Genomic DNA, 21,346 nt, shown 5'->3' with positions numbered 1-21,346 from the left:
CATAAAAAACAGCACAAAGAAAACCGACCCGAAAAGTGCCAAAACTGCCTGAAACGAGCCAACAACACGTTTTGGTGCTGTTTGCTCGCCTAGGCGAGTTGGAGGCGAGTAAAACATGCTTTCTGTGGGTTTTAACTCTCCATGGCGAGTACTTGCTCGCCCCGGCGAGTTATGACAGATCAGAACTTGTAAAAATGACATTTCTAGCCCAAAAACCTCAAAACCAAGTGACCCAAAGCATATCTTAACTCTATGGATCATAGAATACTTGAAAAACATTCATATAGCAAGTATTCACATGTTTAGAAAGCATGACATGAAAAGGGGAACTAATCTCAATACTTAGAACCCTAGAAAAATTCATATTTCCTTACAAGATTAAACACATAGTCCCAAAGGGTAGGAAAGCTATCTATAGAACTCACCTAACATGATTCTTGTGATTGCTCCAAGTTCCAAGCTCAAGCAAACCAAACCCTAGCTCTTGATTCACCCATGATCCTTAGCTTTAGCTCATCAATCGAACTTCAAATCATCTTTCTCTTTGATTCTTGACCATGAAGCTTCCAAGATGTTCACTTGATTCCCAAGCTTCCAAGCATAATCTTCTCTTAGCATCATTCAAACCTTAACTCTTCAATCTTATGACATGAGGAAGAAAGTGGAAAATCAAACTTAACCCAAGTTCAAAGTTGCTTCTTGATCATGAAGAAACCATAACATGTACATGTTCAAGCTCCAACTTAACCAAAGACCAAACCCTAATTTCATGAACTTCTCTTGGTGAGGAGGAGGAGTAGTGATATCAACCCAATCCAAGCTTCCAAGTACCATAAAATCTTGAGGGAAACTTGTACAACATATCTTTTGATTTGGAAAGAGTTTTGCGAAGGATTGAGGAAGAGAAGGAGGGCGTGGAGTTTAGAGAGAAGGAGGAGAGAATTCTTTTCTCCAAAACCTAGAGAGAGAAACGACACAAAATTATGAAGATTTGGCCCAAAAATCACTTATATACCCCTTTTGCGTGAAAATACATAAATGCCCTTCATCTTAAACGTGTTTTATCCGACACTGATACTTAACTCGCATTTAGCTGACATCAGGTAATAAACATTTTCCGTCATACTTACTTTCCATAACATTAATCCTCTGGCACGTTCGACTGGTAATATTCCATTAGCTGATGAGTGGGATATTACACTCTACCTCCCTTAAAAGAAATTTCGTCCTCGAAATTTAGAGATTACGTACCAATCATTGTGACTAAAATATACCATCTCTGGCCTCAGTCATACAATGTCTGATCATACACTCTCAAAAGAGTTCGACGTATACTTTCTTCGTCAAAACATGTAATTTGTAACACCCTGTTTTCCAACATAAAAATTTCGTAAAATAAATCAGAGTTTCTCAACACAAACGGAATGTCACATTTCTTTTCATCAAATCATTAACGGAATAAATAAATATTAATCCTTCAAAATCCAAAAACGTAATATTTAAAACTTTGCAGCGGAATAATTCAACATCTTAAATAATCTTTGTCACAATGGCCTCAACATAAAATCTCATAGAATCTTAGTTCAACAATAATTCTTGAAAACTTCAAAAATAATACGTAAGGAACAGAAAGCAACAACAAAATTCCCATCCCGTTATGTATCAGAGCACCTAAGACACATTGGTGAGAGAGTCCACTCACAACCGCAACTAATGTAACGCCCTCCTTTTATTTAATTATTTTTATTAAGTTAGAATCTATTTATGTGATTCATTTTAAATATGTGGGGTGCTAGTATTTTATTAAGTGACATTATTCTATTATTTATTAGAATATGAGAATTATTAGTGTAAGTAGAATTAGAGGTTAGAATAGAAAGAAGAATAAGTTATTGGGCCTAAATAGATTTAGGAAGAGTGAGTAGTATTATAAATAAGGAAGCTTAGGTTAGAAAGAGTTTTTACGTTAAACCGCTTTTTGGAGAAAGATGAGAAAGAGGAGAACTCAGAGAGAGAGAACCCTAGGAATGAAAAACGCTGCTTTTGATTTCAGAAAAACTATCTAAGGTAAGGGTGAGACTATCTTTCACTAATATTAAGTTTGTAGATCATTAGGTTGCATCTAACGTGTTTAGGATGAGTTTTGAGAATTAGGGTTTGAGCGAGAATTGATGATTAGGTGATGATTAGAGTTTTGATTCATAATTATATTCGTATGATTAAAACGTGTTTGGTCGTATGGTTAAATTGATTTTGTTCTATTTACGTACGAGTGAATCTGTGACTCTTTTATACAATAGTACGACAATGTACATACTAAAATATGGTCGTTTCATAAATTCATATGTATTATCTACAAAACTTTTTAGGTTAATATGTTGTACTTGTATTCATCAATTACATGTATTCTAGTACTGCTATCTAGCTGGAGCGTATAAGACGTAAAGCAATAATTACGTACATTGATCTCATAAGTGTGTACATGTGGCTGAATTAGACATTAGAGCTATAATATTTAGATTTATGGTAATGATTACATAGATTATGGTTACACTGTTACCCTATTTGCATGATTCTACTTAATTGGCATATATTACATATATTTAGATTTACGGAAGGATCTTTCAAGTGTATCATGTTTGTATGTGTATTCTGTAGCATTTTCTTCATGATATATGAAATAAACCAATTCAAAAAGTAGAAATTCAAATATGCAATGATTCAATTTCAAAGAAACTATTCATCAATATTGGTTATAAATTCATGAGTATAAAGTTGTGCATGAATTCGATTTTCTACTGGATAATTAGGAAGCTAAAGCCGATGCTTGTTACAATTCAAAGGGGTTTGAATGATTTTACTTACATTTGATATCAATTTATTTGATTAGTTTTGGGAATACTCTACTTTTTTATACATCTTTTTTTAGAGATTTTCAGAGGGGATTTATTTGATGATGTGTAAAGATGAATTATTTGATGATGAGTTATATAAAGATGTGTTATTTGAAGATGTGTGATTTAAAGATGTGCTATATAAAGATGTGCTATTTTAAGATGTGTGATTTATGATGCTTATGTTGATGCGATGTTTAAGATGTTGATGTTTATCATTTGATACTGTTAAGTTATGATGCTGATATGATGTGACTTTATAAGTGTTGCATATGTTGTTGTTGATCTTATTTAAGATGTAAATGTCGGTCTAAGTCAAAGAGTTTGTTAAGTCGTCGAGTCGTTATGAAGTCATCAAGTTGTTAAGATGTTATGTTGTCAAATGTTAAGATGTCATAGATGTTCATGAAGTTTCTAAGACGTAAGATGTTGAGTCCATGCATACTCATTTAAAGATGAGGGCTCATGCCCTGGAGCTTTTGCTCAACCACGACGATGGAGCTTTTGCTCAACCACGACGATGGAGCTTTTGCTCAACCAGAGACGAGGGCTCATGCCCTAGGAGCTTTTGCTCAATAGCGACGAGGGCTTATGCCCTAGATTGGTACCACATGCATTTGCATTTTCATGATGATCAAAGATGGTTTGAGACGTTAAGAGTTGCATAGTCGAGTTTAGATGCATTGTCAAGTCAAGTTGTTAAGTTGTGATGTTTTAACGAATTACTTTGTGATGTCTTTTAGTATGATGATATGTGACGATGACTGTGAATGCTATATGATGATATTTTGCTAAGATAAATGATGATGTTTATGTATTTAATTACAGTTGTTAAATTATAAGATGTTTATGTTGTTAAATGTAATTTATGATTTATGAGCTTAATATTATTGTTTGAGAAATCTCATCCCTTCTGCTTGAAAATGTTGCTCTTCGTATGGGTAACTTGCAGGTAACCAAGATTAGCTGCGGTCGTGGGTGTCTATCTCTCACTGTGTCCTTAGGTGCTCTGATACGTAACGGGATGGGAATTTTGATACTATTTTCTGTTCCTTTACGTATTGCTTTTTGAAGTTTAAGAATTGATGTTGAACTAAGTTTTATGAAATTTTATATTGAGGCCCTTGTGCCAAAGATTATTTAAGTTGTCAAACTATTCCGCTGCAAAGTTTTAAAGATTATGTTGTTCTATTTTTGAAGGATAAATTATTATTCCATTTACGTTTTTTAAGAAATGTGACATTCCGTTTTATGATGAAAAACTTTGATTTTATTTAAGAAATTTTTACGTTGGGAAAACGGGGTGTTACAACTAATCTTGATTACCTGCAAGTTACCCATACGAAGAGCAACATTTTCAAGCAGAAGGGGTGAGATTTCACAAACAACAATATTTAGGGAAGGTATTAGCACCCTAAATATTTGTAGTACTCTACGAGAACCTCTTGATTTTATTTAACTTTTTGTGCTATAAACTTGCTTGCTTTTTTTTAAAAAAATGGAATTTTGAAATGATTAAAAAAGGAAGACCTAATTATCTACATTTTATTGATTTGAGAGGACGAGTGTCCTTTGCCTAGGTACCCGTGAAGGATCAAAATCACGTAGTTCGGAGTAGAAATTGACGTTTGATTTGTTTTGTGTTTTTTTATTAGTTTTGAAAAGGTTTTAAAGTAAAAAGCCAAGTGGCAAATGAGAATTGGTTTGTATTTTTTATATGGAAAGAAAATAGACTTAAAGTAGAATTAAGATTTATTTGAAGTTTGATTAAGAAAGAAAATAAAAAGAACAATCACTTGATTGAAAATCAAGGTTTATTATGAAAATATTTTTATGATTTTTGTTATTTGAATGTTTTTGTTGTTTTGGAATATTGAATAGAACATAAAATAAACTAACGTAGCAATAAAAATAAAAGCGTGAGAATTTTGTAGTGACGTTGGATCACCACAAAATCTCCTAACCTAATCTTTTTTTTTTTTTGCATTTTTTGATATATAAAGCAGTAAAAGAAATAAAAAGACACACACACATACACACACACACTTTTCTCATTTATATTTGTACAATTGACCTAATTACATTCTATTTCTATGTAATAAAATGAATTACGAAAAATAAATATGCATATATAAATAATAAAAATGCAGAAATAAATTTAAACTAATAAAAATGCATGAGAAAATAAGTAAAATGCTAAAGAAAATAAAATGCATGAAGGAACTAAAGAAATAAAATGCAGGGGGGCAAGCAGTGATATTGGGGTGTAGAAATAAAAAAAAGAAATGGGCCTGAAGCAGATGTAGAAGCGCTGGGCTTTTGCAGATCAGATCAGGGCCGTCTGATTGAAATCAGACAGCCTAGATTCAATTACATGATGGAGCAATGAAGGCCGTTGGATTAGAAATCAGCGGGGTAAGGGGCGTGGGTGCATGCTAGGGCCATGCACCGACATACACACAATCATTAGGTAATATAAATAACCTTGTCGTCATTTCCACATCTTCATTCTCTCTCCTACCCTCTCTTTCCTTTTCTTTCTCGATTTCTTTTTCGTTTTTTTTGAACAATAAAAAATAAAATAAAAAATAAAAAATAAAAAAACTATACTAATTCTAGATCTACCAAAGAAACCAAAAATGGGTATACCTTTTTAGTGGGTGTTAGTGGCAGATTCGATTTTGGTATGGATTTATGGTGAGGGTTATGGTTTGTTTTGGATTATGGTGTTGTTGATTGGTGTTGATGATTCGGCTGGATAGAAACGGTTTGGATTGAGGTTGATGGATTTTGAAGCTTTGTGATTATTGTGGTTTTGCGGACGGTTTTGATGGGTTTGATTGTTGGTGACCGATTGGCTATGCTGGATTTGCTCAAAAATTGGCTGTGTAGTTTTGCAGGTTTAGAAAAATGGCTGTGAAATTATGTTGCAGGTTGTGATGAATTGGTTTCAGATGTGTGGGTTTTGGCACCGCTGGTGTGTGTTTCAGTTCTGATTTCCTCCTTTTCTTTTAAAGACTGATGCAAATTCTTAAAAGGAAATAGATTAAAGGGCCATGAATTGGCTTGATGGTGGTTAATGACAAAAGAAACGCGTTTCTGCGTTTATGGAAAGAAAGAGCAGACTTCTTGCAACCTTGGAGTTGATTGTGGCGCAGAGAAAACAAAGAAGGACCCAGGACAATTATTTTCTGACCTATTGACACTTTGTTATTTTTTAGACTTGAACAATTAAAAAAATAAAAATAATAAAATGGAAGTGATTAAAATTAAAAGAAAACTGACTAATTAAAAGATAAAAAACAAAAAAAAATTAGAATTAAAATTAAAACTATAAAATTATATAAAAGATGGAAATTGAAGAGTAAATAATAAATAATAAAAAAACAATAACACTAAAAAAAGAAAGAGAGAAGAGGGCCCGACTCGGAACCAAATATGAGCTTCTGTCGAATTTTCACTAAAAAGTCAAAGACTAATTAGGATCAAACGGTGTATGAATGCGGGACCTTAGGTCAAAAATTGGGGTATGACAAAGATGTAAGTGGATTTTTCTTCTTGAAAACTGTAGTGAAAAAGAGAATTTTCTTGCAACTTACATTATTATAAATTTTAAAGAACAATACAATCAAATATATTTTCTAAATTATATATATTACCCTAATTCTTAAAAAAAAAAAATCTCTTGCGTATATATTGTTATGAACCCTAATGATCGTAGATGCAAAATCGTACAATCTTAATTAATATGTATCGATGTGTAAGTTATCAATAAATTGATCTCACTATGATAAATTCCAAAAATAATTTTTTCTTTTGGTAAATTAAGATGTTGCAATTTATGTTTTTCTTCATGAATAATTTTTTAATCAAGTTATATTTGAGCTAAAGGTTAAAGAGTTTGAGGTATGGGTTCAAATTCAAACGAAAGAGAAAAACAAATCTAACAAATAATTACTGACATTAACAATTTCAAAGGAATAACAATTGTAATAATCTTTCAAATAATGTCATATATACATTAATTTACTAAAACTTTATATATGTAACTCTCAAAGATGTTTACATGTTATGATAACAACAAAACACTTATTAATAAAAAGATATAGTATGTAAGCAATGAAGTAGTGAAATATCAATACTTATAGAAATTCCATATGTTTGTGATATGATAAGTGTTTCATTAATATATATTTTTGAGTACTCTTGGTTTTGATATTTTTCAGAAAATTTCAAAAATTGAGAAGATTACAAAAAAGTTTGACATGGTGAAGTACTTGAATTGATTAATATATAGAATGATAATAAGTCGATGTGCACCAAAAGATGGAGATAACATACCACAAACGTATCATGATGGGCTTGGGAGGTGCACCAACAATTTTGATAACGATGGGAAAGATATGAATTTTATCTAACTAATTTTCAACTATTTTATAATAATGTTACTTATTTGATAATACTAATCTTATTTTTCTAGCATATACTCAAACATAATATATAAATAATTAGTATCACAACAGTATCATAAGTTTACCTTTTGAACAAAAGTTTGTTATCATCAAAATATATTAGGTCTATTTTGTTCCTATTTATTCTACCTTTTTTTTCTCGAACTCATTGTGGTTTAACTTATTATGGAAGACTTGCTATGATACCAAACATACATTTTGACAGGTGCCTAACAACCATTGTTTGGCTTATTACCAACTTCTTAACTGTGAAATTAGGATATTATGTTTATATGAAACTAATTAGTTTCATATAGCTAAAATTCATATTTTTCCTTCTATATGAGAAACCAATTCGAATTCTAACACAATATTAATTGGTTCTAGATAGATAATTGGTCTTGTTGAAACTGTAATAGAGGAGCTAAAATTATTAATTGGTCTATATTATATTTTGGCTAATACATGTAGATAAAATTCATATTTTAGTTCTTTTAGACTTTCTCTACTATACAAATCATATTAGCTTATACATGACTTACAAATGATGATAAGGTCACAAAGGAGCTAAAATATCAGTTTTAGAACAATTTATAAAACAATACAATATTTTTTTGAGTCGAATCTAACAAATCATTTAACTAGACAATACAGTTAAACATGATAATGATCTTAGCCCTTCTTTTTTTTTTTTTTTTGCCTATAAAATTTAATCCTTAATTTGTTTGATTTTTAATCTTTCCCTCATTTTTTAAAAGTGATTTTAAATATTAACTCTTAATAAATAATGTAAATTGTAATAAAATTAAATGCTATCACAATCGATTGTTACTTTAATGTCATGATAATCTAAATATTTTATAAAAATAACTATACATGCATTTCTCATTATTTTAAGTTTTTAAGAAAATGGCATAAAAAATTGGAAACCCTCTGCAACACCCTAGACGTCGAACCCACGTACAGACATGAAACAAAATACCAAAAAATGTAACACTTTAAGCAAATCACAATTAACCATATGTGTGACTTTAAATATAATGATAATTAAAGTCAAGCATTTATAATGATCTGACTATTATCATTTTTTTTTTGAGGGAATCTGACTATTATCATTGTTTATATTAGTTTTCTTCTTCCCCGATATTCATATCTCTTTTATCCTTCTAAAATACACTTTTTTTCTATTTTTAATTTGATATTTGAATGGTTTATCAATTAATAAATTATTAGTATTTTAATGATAAATTCATGTATGGTTATTTGTTAGAATTTTCAAATTCTTGTTACTTAAAAATAGTGAAAAAATTGTTATGGTAGTAAATTTTAAAGTGTAATATCCTGCCTGACAGTATCGGTATATTACCCGTTGACCGTGTTAGAGGAATTAAATTATGGAAAAGTAAGTTAATGGAAATATTTTATGACATGTCAGCTTTTTACGGGAGAAGTATCAGAGTTGTTTTTAACACGTTCAAGGCAAGGGTAAAATGGTAATTTCACGTGGAAATGTTATTTATTTGGATTTACCCCCAAAATATCTCATTCTCTTCTTTCCTTTCTCTCTCTAGGTTTTGGATTTGGTTTTTGCTCTCCCTTCTCTCTTCTTTCTCACGCCCAACCTCTCTTTTCTCCATCAAATCTTTCTAAAATTTCTTCCTCCCATGGCAAGCTTAATCTAAGTTATTATCCTTCATGATCTTTCAAGTCAAGGGAGGTTTGTTCTTTGTTGATCTCTCCTTCTCCTCTTAAGAAAGGATTCATGAAGTTAGGGTTTGAAGATGTTATTTGAGGGTGCGGGTTGGAACTTGGTTTTGAGATTGGCAAGGTTTCTTCTTGGTTAAGAATTTAAGAGGGAAAGAATTAGAAGTTGGAATCAAGAGCTAGGGTTTGGTTCTTGGTAAGATGGAAGAGGATTCAAGCAAGGTTTTCTTCAAAGATCAAGAAATTATGGTGCTAGGGTTGCAAGAAAGAGCAATAAGATGGATTGGTCTAAGTCAAGGAAGCAAGAGGGACAAAGCTAGGGTTTTGGCATGTTTGGGCTTGGCACAAAGTGATGCTTCAAGAACTTGTTTTAGGTGAGTTCCATAGATAGAACTCCCACCCTTTGGGATTATGATTATGCTATGTATGTATATGATGAAAAATAAGAAATTCTAGGGTTTAAGTGTTAGACTAGTTGCCTCTTTTTATGCCATGCATGCTATACATGTTAATACTTGTCATATGCATGTTTTACAAGTTTCATATGATCAATTATGTTCCAAAATACTTAGAGACACTTGGTTTGAGGTTTTTGGGTCAAAAATACCATTTTTGAGTGTTCTGGACTGTCCTAACTCGCCACAGCGAGTTATTACTCGCCACGGCGAGCTAGAACTCCGAAAGGGGGGTCCTGCTCGCCCCCAACTCGCCACGGCGAGCTACCACTCGCCTCCCCAGCAAATCTACTCGCCTAGGCGAGTAAGACAGGGAGAAATCCCATTGTTTTGCTCGCTTCAGGCAGGCGTGGGGATTCGCGACGCAGTTTTCTCTGTGGTGTCTTTTAACGAATGTAAACCCCTCAAACCAAGGTCCTAAATGATTATCAATGTAAGCATGATTTTTATGATATGAGGCAAGTATTAAGCATGTTAGTAAGGCATGGCATACGAGAGAAATCACGTCATGAAACGGGTAGCAAACTATCTATTAAGCAAGAGGAAGACTAGAGCCTCGACATAGTCGTTGAGAACTAGCAAGTTAGCAAGACTCCTAGAATGCTAAGACGCGAAGTATAAACTCTTCGCATATGTTAAGAGTGTTTAGCAAGCATGATAAGATGTGGTTTGATTAGTTAATCACTCCACCACGATTAAGTATGTACATGAACAAGTATAAGTTTACCGCTAATCGGATCGACTCAAGGGTCCGAGGTAATAAGCAAGTAAGTATGTATATGTTTAACTTATGCACGACAAGACCATGACTAATAAGTGTAGGTGACATGTCTCTTGATATCCACATTAGGGGGATACAAGGGGTTCTCATTATGAGAACGATTTAAGCCGTAAGGGACCCGCATGTCACTGAGTAACAAGACGTAGGTGCTCGTGTCTCTTGTTATCCACGCCAGGGGGATACGGGAGGTTCTCGACCTAAGGGGAACGGTTTAAGCTGCCAGGGACCCGCACGACACCGAGGGAGTCCGATGTACGTACATCGGTCATGTATGGGATTGATCTCGGGGTTACTCCACCTGGGACTATCCGTAAAATGAATCAAGATAATAATTGTTTGTTCAACGCTAACATAATTGAATGAACTTAGATACGTTTATGTATGATATGATTATGATTATGTTATGTTCATGGTTATGCAAGAGTGAATCCATGCAAGTTTATGTTTAAGAATAAGAGCATTAGATGCTACATGACAAGTACAAGGCATGGATTCGAGTAAGTAAAGAACATGATACCGATGACGATCTTAGGTTTCCCCTAATCGTCCGGTTTAGCATCGTGCCATGATTATGATATGTTTAGGCCTCGATACATAGAGTGTATTCTTGGCAATGCGGTTTTGGTTTCCCCCTCGACCGCCATGACACGTATAGGAAGTGAAGCCTATAACAAGTTAAGTTATGATTATGACGGCTCTAGTATGCACTACCGTCTAAGTATGCAAGTCCCCACACACGTATAATCAACCGGCAGGTTGTAATGTAGACACGAGGCGACCGTAGGTTTCCCTTTGTGGTTGCCTATAGCCTAGGATTTAGGGGAACTCACTGAGACATTATGTCTCATCCCAATCCTTATTTGTTTCAGATAAGCAAGTTGGTATGCAAGCTTGAAGCGGACGGATGTTTCAACAAGTGCGCGCTCGTATCGCTACAAGATGCCAAGGATATCAAGGATGTGATTTTCTATGTATGGATAAGATGTTTATGTTATTGTATGTACGAACGCAATTTGTTGTATAAACATTCATTTGAAAATTTTATTGTTGTATATTTTAATGTATCCAGTACTAAATTCAACGCACGTGCTAGACTTTCTAGATACGTCTAGTATGGGTGTTACATAAAGAATTTGAGAATAACTATTTTTTAAACAATATTTAAGGTGGACATTATATTTTAATGGATGTTAGTAAAAAACTAATTTACACTATTATGAAGAGAAAAAAAAAACACATGCAAGTATACACAGTCAAAACAACTAGTATAATAAAATCTTCCAAACAATGATTGTCAATGTCACCTTTATATGAAATAGTGTTTTTTTATGAAATTTTTATTTTGATTAAAACTAAAAATATAAAAAAAAATTGAGAGAAAATATATAAATATTTGTTGCTTTCAAGTTATAACACATCAAACTAACTATGATTATCTAGTTCAAAGACACATACAATATATTGAAAAAATAATCGAAATTCTTATTTTCTTTAATGACACCCACAACAATCTTCATTATAAAAAAAATTGTTAAGAGTATAATTGAGATAATGAAAAAGTAAGTATATATATACTCATCTAATTTGTTACACTTTTTAAATGATAAAGGAAAAAAATCGAAGATATATATACTCATATCGTGATTGTTACACTTTTACTTTAATATTTAAATTTCCTCTTATCTATTTGTTATATGTGTTATTTGTATTGAAAGTTGAGGGTAATTTCGGAGAGAGAAAAAGTCAGCCAAAAAGAGTTAAACCATGCTATTTTTTTTATATATAGTTGTCGCGTCATTTTTGGGACGGTCGAAGGCCATTTGAATGGCGTTTGACCCACTTTTGATTTCACGACTGAACATTTTAATTTTTTTAAGAAAAGGGGAAAAAAGTTCAAACACCCCACATTTTGAAAAGATTTAGGGTTCGGGGGGTTAGTTACATAAAGGGAAGGTGTTAGCACCCTTTATGTCAGTAGTACTCTACGGGAACCTCTTGGTCTTATTTAAATAGTGTGCTATAAACTTGCTTTTTATTTAAAAGAAAGAACTTAAGAATAATGATTAAAAAAAAAAAAAGGAGACCTATTTATCTACATTTTTATTGATTTGGAAGGACGCACGTCCTTTGCCTACGTACCCGTGAAGGATCAAAACCTCGTAGTTCGGGGTAGAAATTGACGTTTGAGTGTTTTTTATTAGTTTTGAAAAAAGGTTTTAAAATGCAAAGCCAAGTGGCAAATTGGGATTTGTTTGTATTTTTGATATTGAAAGAAAATAGACTTAAAGTAAAATTAAAATTGATTTGAAATTTGATTAAGAAAGAAAGTGAAATGAACGATCACTTGATTGAGAAATCAAGGTTTGTTATGAAAATATTTTTTTGTGATTTTTGACTATTTGAATGTTTTTGTTATTTTGAATAATGATATGAAAATTATATAAGCAGAATGAGAAAAATAATGTTAAGCTGAAATATGAAGTTATTTTAACACGGACCAGAATACTCTGGAGAACGATTATATAAGCAGAAATATAATATTAACAGTTGATTTAGGACCAGAGCACTCTGGATTAATTTAATTGACAAGGATCAGATTGTTCTGGAGAATAATATAATATTAACAGTTAATTTAGGACCAGAGTACTCTGGATTGAGATGTGTATTTAATGACAAAATTTAAATATGCATATGATAATAGTAGACAATAGGATGTAATGCAAAAATAAAATAAAAATGCATGAGAACGAAAATATAAAATGCAAGAGAAAATTAAAATGCATGAAAAAGAAATAAAATTAGATGCAGGGGTGTATGAAGTGATATGGGGGGTGCAGGGAGTGAAACAGAAGTTGTTGGGCTTGTAAAACAGGAAAAGGGCGCTGGGCTTGAGGCAGACCGGTTCAGGCCGGTTCAAAGGCTGAACCGGTTCGGCCTGATTATATATATGTGTAGTGCTGGTTTTTTTCATTTCCCTCTTTCTTACCTTTCTCTCTCTAACTCATTTCTAGAGAGATAAACTCTCTCTTCTCCCCTCCCTCTGTTCTTCATTGCCGATGAGGATTCCGGCCACCTTGAATTATCCGGCGTGGTGGTTGGCCGGCCAGAGTGGCGGCGCCGCCGCGCCAGAGGTAAAAGTAACTCCTTTTCTTAATTTTTTTCCGTGCTTTCTCTTCTACTCCATCTCCTCTATACGTTTTTGACCTTAAAAAATTCAAAACAAAACCCTAAAGCCCTAGATCTATGAAATACGAATAAAAAAAACTACCTTTCCCTTCTATTTGAGTTCGGTTTCGGGTTTGGATTGTGGGTGGTTTCGACTTGGTCTATGGCTGATGTCTGATTTGGATTCGGAGATGTTGATTGGTTGAAGCCGATTTGTTGGTTTGAATGGGGTTTTGATGTACGGCTTTGATGTTATGTGTTATGTATGTTTGAGCTTGTGATGGGTTTATGATTGATTCTTGTATTGTGAATTTCGGTTGTTAGTGTTGTTTGGATCGAAGTTGCTTTGTTATTCTCTTGCTGGAAATTTTTTTTGTATGATGCAGGTTTTTTACTTCTGTTTGTGTTGTTCTTTTCTAGAAAAATCTCCTCCTTTCTTGTGTGTGGAAGCGTCCTCTTTATAGAGAGGGTTTGAGACATCCAGTGTGTTGAAGGAGCGACAGAAATCTGTCTTGGCTTGGTACAAGGGGACAGGACACTGTTGGGATGAGCTGTTTTGGACCATTCAGATATTTTTGGACAAAGGAAATAATAATAGTAGTAGTAGTAGTAGTAGTAATAATAATAATAATAATAATAATAATAATAATAATAATAATAATAATAATAATAATAATAATAATAATAATAATAATAATAATAATAATAATAATAATAATAATAATAATAATAATAATAAAAGAGTAATTAACCTAAAATTTAAAATTAATTAACTACAAAAAAAATATAAAAACTAAAAGTAATAATAAATAAAAATTGAGAGAAGAGGGCCCGACTCGGTACCAAATATGAGGTATTTTAAAATACCTCTCTGACGAAATTTCCGCTGAAAAGTCAGAGACTGATTAGGGTCAAAAGACACGTGTCGGTGTATGAATGTAGGATCCTTAGGTCAAAAATTGGGGTATGACAGATGCCCCTATTTAAGTTTTCTTCGTCCAGAGATTTGAAGATGGAATCTTTGATTTGACGGGTCGAAGAGACTTAAATACAAAAGTGCACCAATTTTGACCTAAGATGTTATGAATGCTCGTGATGTAATTATGAATGTAGGACGACAAAGATGATTTAACTGAGACAAGAAACCACAACGAGATACCCAAGTTTATTGAAGAGAGGGATCCGACCCCGCCTGGGGAATGTAGTTTCACTGGGGAAAGAGATTGTCCGATATCGTATTGGTTCGAAACGATAGTTTAACGGGGATAAAACTTTCTAATGACACCTCTCGACCAGACACACTGGGGGATGACACTTTTGAGAAAATAAAATGTGATTTCAAACTGTTCCTTGGTTGGAACTAAACACTTTGAGACATGATGAAAGGTAAACTTAAACGGTCCGTTGGTGGGCTTGTAACTTGAAACAAGATAAAAGGTAAACTCAAGCGTCCGTTGGTGAACTTGGAAACAAAATACAAAGGTAAACTCAAGCGTCCGTTGGTGAACTTTGTGACTTGAAACAAGATAAAAATGTAAACTCAAGCGTCCGTTGGTGAATTGGTGACTTGAAACAAAGTAAAAAGGTAAACTCAAGCGTCCGTTGGTGAACTTGGTGACTTGAAACAAGATGAAAAGGTAAACTCAAGCGTCCGTTGGTGAACTTGGTGACTTGAAACAAAGTAAAAAGGTAAACTCAAGCGTCCGTTGGTGGACTGGTAGCTTGAAACGATTGATTAGTGACATCTTTGGAACAGATATACTGGGGATGACACCTTTGAATTTGAAATTGATTGATTTGACTCAAATCGCCCTTTTGTCGGAACTAGCCACTTGAAATTGATTGGTTAGTGACATCCCTGGACCAGACACACTAGGATGACACTTTTGAATATAGAAAGGTAATTGTCAACCGTTTGTTCATAAAACTTGTTGTTTGGCATCGTAATAAACGAGGACTTGACTGAAAGGACAAAACCAAAGTTCTGGGTGACCAATGCGACCATGTATGAATGACATTGTGTATATGTTGCGTATGCATGAATGTATGAATACATGAAAGTATTTAATGTATGAATGTATGGATGTATGAATGTATGAGTGTATGAATGTATGAGTGTATGAATGTACGAGTGTATGACTGGATTGTGACATGTGAACTCGATGAAACGAGACAAGATAGGTAAGATGGAAAGTGGGTTGACGTCACAGTACAAACACTCGGCAAACTTCCTTGGAGATGATATTATTGTGAATAAATCGAGCCGTTGACGGGGTGAAACCTGGCACAAGGTAGCAGCTGATGCCCATGGGGATAAAGCCCATTGTTGACGAAAAGTCTGGAAGAAGTCGCCATTTGTAGACCAAGCGCAGAGTGTTCCTTTATTGGTATGCTTCAGCAGTCATGCTTTTCTTTGAAAAATCCCTAACTTTTGCCTGGACTGCCCTTTTGGGTTCGTAGTCCATCGGGAGTATATTCCTTTTTTTGTTCCCCAAATTTTTTGTCTGGACCATCCTTTCGGGTTTTCAGTCCAACGGGACGCTCTCTATTGCCTAAGTCGCCTTTTCAGGTTTTCAAACTTAGCGAGCTTTGAATTTTTTTTTTTTGTATTTTTGGATTGTGACTGCATCATGCTCAAAGAAGAGGTCCTCTTCATAGTGCTTAGCCGTGTTTTTCTTCCGCAGTGTAACTGTTCTCGAGGCGGATGCTGATGCACGCTTCACCTACTCACGAGTTCACAGAGAGTGTGTTTGTTGTTTATACTTTTCAAAAGATGTAAAAAAAGTTTTGTATTTTGAAAAAAAAAATTGCTTCAAGTATTGCTATCAAAAATAGAAGAAATTTTGCAAATAGAATAAGTGAGAGTTCCAAATAAATGGGCACATGTTCAAATTTGATGAATTGAGTGGTGGCCTGCCAATGGCGTGGCTCCATGGATCTTTGAAATTTTTTGGAAAATGGTAAATATAATGGAAAGGGTACATTGATTACAATAACTGTTATACTCCCTAACAACTTTGAATGCCCCTGTTCTGAGTCTTTGATCTGCAGATGCTTCGAATCGGAGGTCTTTCTGTGCTGACTAATGCAGTTACTTTGTTATGATCCTTAAATTTTGCATATATCGCCCTTGCGGCTTTTCAATATATCAGGATGATCATTTTTGTTCATGTCTCTAATTTTGCCTGGACCGCCCTTTTGGGTTTTCAGTCCACCGAGACGCTCATTTTTGCCTAAATCGCCTTTTCAGGTTTGCGACTTATCAAGCTTTTATTTTTTTTGACAAAGTATTTCTTGCCTGCATCGGCGTTCATAGGACGTGTGTGTTCATCACCAAGAGTCATCGCACATGGGCCTTCATAGTTAGGCGTCCACTTGCCCCTGGAGTCTGGTTGGGAAGATAATACATTTTTTGGTACAAAGTCTCCTTCTTGAAATTCACAAGGACGAACCTTCTTGTTGGAAGTTTGTTTCAACCTCTTTTGATATAGTTGTACAAGGTCGTCATGCATTTTAAGTTCAATCAAGTTTGGACTTTGGCAGAACTCCTATCGTAGGGACTTCGACCTCCACGGGAAGCACCACCTTCATGTTGTATACTGAGGGATGGAGGGGGGGTTGCCCCTGTTGAAGGGTGTACTACAGTATAATACTCATGAAGTGCAGACGGTAGCATTTCGTGCCAATCTTTGTAAATGAAAGTCATCTTCTGGACAAATCTTTCTTGATATTTGCTTGCAACCTTGATGGCTAAGATGTCCCGGTATGCGAGAGATCTCATCGGGAGTCTCTTCATTTTCCTCTTCTTCATCTTCGGACACAGAGAACTCAAAGTTGGAAGAGAGTACATGGTTATTGTATTCAATGGGTTCATTAATGCATGATTTGATTATTGATTTAAACAATATGATTATGCAGGTATGTTGAACTGATTAAAGAAAAAGAGATTTTTTTGGTTTTTTGTGCTACCATTTTTTCCAGAAAAAAGCATAAAAATAAAAACAAAGTCGGGATCAAAACGACTTTTTAATTAATGATGAAAATACATAAAGCAAAAAGGCCCTAAACAAGTTCACTTTCGTCTTGGGTGGGACGAGAGGATTTTTTTTTTTGAAAAACATAAAGCAACAAACAAAACATATTATTTGAACAAATGAGTAGTAGAAATAAACATCAGCAAAAACCCAATTGCATCTAAACATTCCATGTACCACCCGAAGCTTATGGACCTCTTGCTGAAGTTGATCCATCTTTTGTGTTTGTACGAGTGTTTGCATATGCGAGCCGAACTTGGATAAAGACATCGGACCACTTAACTGATGGATTGACCGTTTGTAGATAGAGACACAATATGAGACACGGACTAGAAACTATGAATGCACATGATGTATGAAATGCTTATGCAAAAAATGTACAATTTTTTTTTTGTTAGCGAAGGATTAGTCAAGGTGAATTGTAAACATCGCAGATGAACATTATTTCTTTTGAAAATTTGTAAAGATATTGCAATCGGTTCTATTTTCAAAAGGTAAGAACGAAACCAAGGAAGAAGTTCTTAACAAAAGCCAAAAGCTTAATTAAGATTTTTAAAGTTTGTATTTCTTGGTGTTCCTCTTTTCAAGGTGGAATATCTCTGATGTTTACAAAAACTTATCTAAGTCCTTCGATGTTTTGATGAGAAATTTTTTTATGAATGAATGCATGTATGCATGATTATGCAAAAAGAACAGTGAAAACATGGTGAGGTTAGGTCCATAATGTTGGAGTCAAGGGTAACAACGCCATTTGGTAAGGACTATGGTTTAATTTGCACTTGTAACAAGGGTTCTACCAAGTTCCCAAATTATAACTACCCTTATGAATACATCGGTGTATAGGAATGCTCCTATTCCAATATCATCCATAAGGGAGTCTAGTTTGAGTGTAGTATCGCGTGACAACTAAAGTCAAGAATGCTCTTGGTTCAGCCACCGCACTACATCCTAAAAAGGCCAAGATGGGTTAAGGGTTACTAAGGTCCACGACTTCGACGAACACTCACATTGAAAGTAATAACGTTAACACGAATGCTCACGTTAACAAGACTACTACCTTCCGTGAGGCCTCCACCGAGTAGGGTTATCACTTGTAAACATGGTCCAAGAATGCTCTTGGTATGTCACTATGATTTTACCCCGTCCTAATCTTATGTTTCACTCAAGCCCGGGTATAAGACTTATTTTCTCACCACTCACGTTAAAAGAAAGAAGAATGAAGAAGGTAGAACATATATGCATGTAATTTCCATCTTTTATTTAAAACATGTTTTTTTTAGCAAGTTTATAGCACAAAATTTAAATAATGCGAAGTTAGGCTCAACCCTCTTACTTTTAGTCCCCAGTGAAGTCGTCATTTCTGTCGCGTCATTTTTCGGACGGTCGAAGGCCATTTGATTGGCGTTTGACCCACTTTTGATTTAACGACTGAACATTTTAATTTTTTTAAGAAAAGGGGAAAAAAGTTCAAACACCCCACATTTTGAAAAGATTTAGGGTTCGGGTGGTTAGTTACATAAAGGGAAGGTGTTAGCACCCTTTATGTCCGTAGTACTCTACGGGAACCTCTTGGTCTTATTTAAATAGTGTGCTATAAACTTGATTTTTATTTAAAAGAAAGAACTTAAGAATAATGATTAAAAGAAAAAAAAAGGAGACCTATTTATCTACATTTTTATTGATTTAGAAGGACGCACGTCCTTTGCCTACGTACCCGTGAAGGATCAAAACCTCGTAGTTCGGGGTAGAAATTGACGTTTGATTTGTTTTGTGTTTTTTATTAGTTTTGAAAAAAGGTTTTAAAATGAAAAGCCAAGTGGCAAATTGGGATTTGTTTGTATTTTTGATATTGAAAGAAAATAGACTTAAAGTAAAATTAAAATTGATTTGAAATTTGATTAAGAAAGAAAGTGAAATGAACGATCACTTGATTGAGAAATCAAGGTTTGTTATGAAAATATTTTTTGTGATTTTTGACTATTTGAATGTTTTTGTTATTTTGAATAATGATATGAAAATTATATAAGCAGAATGAGAAAAATAATGTTAAGCTGAAATATGAAGTTATTTTAACACGGACCAGAATACTCTGGAGAACGATTATATAAGCAGAAATATAATATTAACAGTTGATTTAGGACCAGAGCACTCTGGATTAATTTAATTGACAAGGACCAAATTGTTCTGGAGAATAATATAATATTACCAGTTAATTTAGGACCAGAGTACTTTGGATTGAGATGTGTATTTAATGACAAAATTTAAATATGCATATGATAATAGTAGACAATAGGATGTAATGCAAAAATAAAATAAAAATGCATGAGAACGAAAATATAAAATGCAAGAGAAAATTAAAATGCATGAAAAAGAAATAAAATTAGATGCAGGGGGTGTATGAAGTAATATGAGGGGTGCAGGGAGTGAAACAGAAGTTGTTGGGCTTGTAAAACAGGAAAAGGGCGCTGGGCTTGAGGCAGACCGGTTCAGGCCGGTTCAAAGGCTGAACCGGTTCGGCCTGATTATATATATGTGTAGTGCTGGTTTTTTTCATTTCCCTCTTTCTTACCTTTCTTTCTCTAACTCATTTCTAGAGAGATAAACTCTCTCTTCTCCCCTCCCTCTGTTCTTCATTGCCGATGAGGATTCCGGCCACCTTGAATTATCCAGCGCGGGGGTTGGCCGGCCGGAGTGGCGGCGTCGCCGCGCCAGAGGTAAAAGTAACTCCTTTTCTTAATTTTTTTCGTGCTTTCTCTTCTACTCCATCTCCTCTATACGTTTTTGACCTTAAAAATTTCAAAACAAAACCCTAAAGCCCTAGATCTATGAAATACGAATAAAAAAAAAAACTACCTTTTCCTTCTATTTGAGTTCGGTTTCGGGTTTGGATTGTGGGTGGTTTCGACTTGGTCTATGGCTGATGTCTGATTCGAATTCGAAGATGTTGATTGGTTGAGGCCGATTTGTTGGTTTGAATGGGGTTTTGATGTACGACTTTGATGTTATGTGTTATGTATGTTTGAGCTTGTGATGGGTTTATGATTGATTCTTGTATTGTGAATTTCGGTTGTTAGTGTTGTTTGGATCGAAGTTGCTTTGTTATTCTCTTGCTGGAATTTTTTTTTGTATGATGCAGGTTTTTTACTTCTGTTTGTGTTGTTCTTTTCTGGAAAAATCTCCTCCTTTCTTGTGTGTGGAAGCGTCCTCTTTATAGAGAGGGTTTGAGACATCCAGTGTGTTGAAGGAGCGACAGAAATCTGTCTTGGCTTGGTACAAGGGGACAGGACACTGTTGGGATGAGCTGTTATGGACCATTCAGATATTTTTGGACAAAGTAAATAATAATAATAATAATAATAATAATAATAATAATAATAATAATAATAATAATAATAATAATAATAATAATAATAATAATAATAATAATAATAATAATAATAATAATAATAAAAGAGTAATTAACCTAAAATTTAAAATTAATTAACTACAAAAAAAATATAAAAAATAAAAGTAATAATAAATAAATTGAGAGAAGAGGGCCCGACTCGGTACCAAATATGAGGTATTTTAAAATACCTCTCTGCCGAAATTTCCGCTGAAAAGTCAGAGACTGATTAGGGTCAAAAGACACGTGTCGGTGTATGAATGTAGGATCTTTAGGTCAAAAATTGGGGTATGACAGATGCCCCTATTTAAGTTTTCTTCGTCCGGAGATTTGAAGATGGAATCTTTGATTTGACGGGTCGAAGAGACTTAAATACAAAAGTGCATCAATTTTGACCTAAGATGTTATGAATGCTCGTGATGTAATTATGAATGTAGGACGACAAAGATGATTTGACTGAGACAAGAAACCACAACG

The sequence above is a fragment of the Medicago sativa genome, chromosome 3, assembly GCF_051527215.1.
Source record: "Medicago sativa cultivar Bolivia chromosome 3, Bolivia_mono, whole genome shotgun sequence".
Taxonomy (NCBI): Eukaryota; Viridiplantae; Streptophyta; class Magnoliopsida; order Fabales; family Fabaceae; genus Medicago; species Medicago sativa.
The sequence above is the reverse complement of the archived record's forward strand: the minus strand, read 5'-3'. Positions refer to the sequence as shown.